The 4,123-nt window shown below is 38.7% G+C and overlaps 1 pseudogene; it reads right to left on the bottom strand.

The window, feature by feature from the left end:
* Nucleotides 1-215: 215 nt before the first annotated feature.
* On the bottom strand, nt 216-434 carry LOC112821583 (ubiquinol-cytochrome c reductase complex assembly factor 6 pseudogene; annotated as a pseudogene).
* Nucleotides 435-4,123: the final 3,689 nt, after the last annotated feature.

Below are 4,123 nucleotides of genomic sequence, written 5' to 3'. Positions count from 1 at the left end.
AGATATTTCCAAATGGATGACTAAGACTTTGATAGGAGTGGATGTAGGCATTAGGGTTAGCAGATGAAACAATTTAAGTGGGAAACAATTTCACAAGTGGTGATTTCACCAAAGAACGTTTCATGTTTTGAAGACGTCTACTTTTCTTTTTTTTAACTTTAAAAATATATATTTAATACTTATAATATTATTCACGGAGTTCTTGGCAGAGTTAAGTATTTTGAGGTTTCTATTGTTGAGAAATTTGAGGTTCATGTTGTCTCTCTTTCAGTCCCAAAAGCTCCGTTTTGAGTTCTCCAGGCTTTGGTGGAATTTCAGGTATTGTCAGGTCCGGCCGGTAGTACCTGTGCCCCGCTTCGGCCCCCGGCGCACATGGTCAGGAGGCTGGCAGCGAACCTTTTCAGATACGTGGCCCAGGAGACGCCCGCGGGCATGGTTGGGGGTCGCAGAACGCACCGGCCGTTCGTTCGGCCGCGGGTCAGAGGGCGAGCGGAAGTGCGCGCCGGGGTCGCATCGGACAGCCAGCCGGCGGAACCGAAAGTCAGACTTTTCCTTTTCTTAATAGAATTTGTCAGAATTTATTGGGACATGGATTACAAGGGCTAAGTATATGTATTTGACTGTATTTGTATTTAACCTGTATTTGACTGGAAGAGGGAGGATAAAGTGGTAAAGTGGAGAAGGAGAGAAATGCAAATATGCAGGGGTAGTCAGGTTGTAAGAATGGGACAGGATTTCAGGGAACAGAAGATGGACAGGTGAATACAGAAACTGTAAGAGGCAAGTAAGTTCCTGCTTATGAAGAGCATTCCTTCTCTTAATTGGGTAGGATCATAGGTAAATTTGTGAGTAAACCCAATGCCCAGAGATTTAACTAATCAGTGATTAACAGCAGCTGACATTTAGTGAGCATTTTCCTTTATTCTTGTTTTTAAAAATATTGTCCTAACATTGAATATCAGCAAAGGATATGCTGTCAAACTAATGCAGGGTCCCCTCCTTACATGAGCCCTCTCCAGAACCCTGGGAAGGGCCCTAGAAATGTGCTTACATGGCCATTCTGTTTTTGTAAAATTAGAAAAAGTAAGATATTTAAATCGCAGTTGCCCAAGACTGTTGTGTCTCTCCTCTCTGACTTCCTTCCCTTCTATCACATTTTCCCTCCTGTTAGGTGGATCACAGTGGCCTGCATTTGGGGGATGCAGCAAATGAAAATTTGAATTTAGTGGGATATATTTATTTGATTCACATCAATTTCAAGTGGAATTAAATTACTGCTAGCCATCCAGGTGCAGGATTGGCTTCCAGGGTTATTGTCAACTCCCAGTGTGCCATGAAGGTTCAGGATCAGAGTTTGTGTTTTGATATGAACTTGTCCTGTGAATCCTGGCCCTGGAAATACACAGGTAAAGGAGGAGAGATAAGGCTTAAAATATACAGAACCAGAAGCTAATCTGTGGGAGATTCTTCCAGTCATCATTGGCATTTTTTCTTAAAGCACCTCCTTCCCACCCCCACCCCCAGCTCACCCCACGCCCCAAATTATGTAGGCTTCAAGTCCCATCAAACCCTGATCTTCCTGTTTATCAATCTTGTTAAGACTGCAAGGAAGAGACACAAAGTGCTATGTGAATTAATTTAATTGCAAGGAGATCTAAAAACACGGGGTAGATAGGAAAGTCATCTCTCATTTGGTTATGTAGCCACCCTGGGGATTTATCTTCCAAAATTGAAATAAACAGCAGTTCCAAGGGAGAATAAGAACAATATTTTAGAGCTTCAGTGTCCCACCTAAGTTCAAGTAAACCACTTTCTCTTTGTTTACCTAGCATTTACTATTCCTCCAAAAGAGGATATTATTGAGTCAGTTTGACAGTATTCAATCTAGATTGCCTCAAAGCACCACATGGGAGATTGGCTTTCACTGTATCCAACTTATCTGCAGCTTTGTTGATCTGGACACTGTCCAGATCAGTTATGAATAAGATTACATGACTGTTTTTATCTAATAGGTGCACTTAAGTCACAGAAGCTTATCATATTTAGAGAAGACTCACATAGAACTACTTGCTTCCGGAAGTGGTATATCCAGCAGGCACATTAAGACTACACAGCCTGGGGGCGCCTGGGTGGCTCAGTCGTTAAGCGTCTGCCTTCGGCTCAGGTCCATTCCAGGTTCCTGGGATCAAGCCCCGCATCGGGCTCCCTCCTCGGCAGGAGGCCTGCTTCTCCCTCTCCCGCTCCCCCTGCTTGTGTTCTCTCTCGCTCGCTGTGTCTCTCTGTCAAATAAACAAAATCTTAAAAAAAAAAAAAAAAAAGACTACACACAGCCTGTCCATTACAAACATACATCACTTTCTATCTGTTTCTACTAGAGCTTTATAATAAGTCTTGGTATTTCAAGGGGGCAAATGTCTCCATCTTATTATAGTTCAAAATTGTCTTAGCTACTTTTGTTCCTCTTCTTTTTCAGATGAATTTAGTATTAAGCTGTTAAGTTCCATGAAAAAAAAATCTATTGGGATTTTGATTGGAACTGCACTAAATGTATAGCTTGATTTGAGGAGAACAGATATTTTTAAAATATTGCATCTTCCCATCTGTGATCTGTTAGTCAGGTCCTTTGTGCCCTTCGATCATGTTTTGATCATGTTTCGTCACTTTCTCCAGAAGGAATTCTCACCTCTTCTATTGGGTTAATTCTGCTACATTATAGATTCCATTGCTATTGTTAATTGTTTCTTTTCCTATTACGTTTTCTAAGTGGTTATTACTGGTATGTAGTAATATGACTGATTTTTATATACTGATCTTGGAACCAGTATCCTTGTTGAACTTTTTATTAGTTCTGTTGGCTTTTCCATTCATTACTTTGGATTGTTCTATGGAATTGGTCAGACCTTGTGAAAATAGCAATCTTGCCTTTTCTTTTCCAAATCTTGTACTTGTTTCTCTCTCTTAATGCTTAGCTAGGACCTACAGTACAATGTTTTATAAGAGTAGAAATAGAGTCTCCTATCTCGTTCCCAGCTTTAACAGGAAATCTGTTCACCACTGAAGGTTTGCTGTAGAATTTGGTAGAAGCCCTTTATCAGGTTAAGAAAATTCTCTTATATTCCTTGCCGAAAGTGGTTTTTTAATCATGGATGAGTGATAATTGATCAAATACTAATTCTACATTTTTGTTATACAGTCATATGGTTTTTCTGTTGATCTATTTAAAACACGGAAAACCATAGTAGGTTGTTCTCATGTGGAATATTTTACATTCTGAAATTGACTCTTTCATGGCATGATATGTTTTTTAATATACTGATTAAATAACTAAGTTGAATTCATTAGCATTTTATTTAGAATTTTACCATTTAAGTTCATAGATGAATTGGCTCTATAATTGTCTTTTTCTTATTTTGTTCTTGTGTCATTTTGGTAGTATATTTACATGAAATGAATTGAATAGATTTCTTTTTTTTTTTTTTTTTAATTCTCCAAAATGGTTTGTTCAAGACAGGGACTATATATCCCTGAAGACTCTGTAAAGTATCTTTTAAAACTGTCTGGGTCTTCCTTTTTATTTTCAGGGGAGACTTTTGGCTATCAATTCAATTTCTGTAATGGTTTTGGGTTTTTTCAGGTTTTCTATCTCCTCTGGAATGCATTTCGGTAATTTAAATTTTCTTAAGTATCTTGTTTGAAGCTTATTGCTATAGAGTTTCTAATCTCATCTTATGATTTTTTTTTCAGTCTCCACTGTCTTTATAATTATGATCCTCTTTTTGTTTCTGATATTGTTTGTTTTCATGCCCTCCTTAATCCCCATCCCCTATTTCCCCTACCCCCCACCCACCTCCCCTCTGGTAACCATCAGTTTGCTCTCTATAGTTAAGAATCTGCTTCTTGGTTTGTCTCTCTCTCTCTTATTTTTTTCCTTTGCTCGTTTTGTTTCTTAAGTTCTACATATGACTGAGATCATATGGTGTTTGTCTTCCTCTGGCTGACTTATTTCACTCAGCATTATACTCTTTAGCTCTGTCCATGTTGCTGCAAATGTCAAGATTTCATTCTTTCTTATGGCTGAGTAATTTCCATCTTCTTTATCCATTCATCTATCAAAGCACACTTG

The sequence above is a fragment of the Callorhinus ursinus genome, unplaced genomic scaffold (genome assembly GCF_003265705.2).
Source record: "Callorhinus ursinus isolate GAN/ISIS: 27379988/994484 unplaced genomic scaffold, GSC_fseal_2.0 scaffold1, whole genome shotgun sequence".
In the NCBI taxonomy this organism is placed as follows: Eukaryota; Metazoa; Chordata; class Mammalia; order Carnivora; family Otariidae; genus Callorhinus; species Callorhinus ursinus.
The sequence above is the reverse complement of the archived record's forward strand: the minus strand, read 5'-3'. Positions and strand labels throughout refer to the sequence as shown.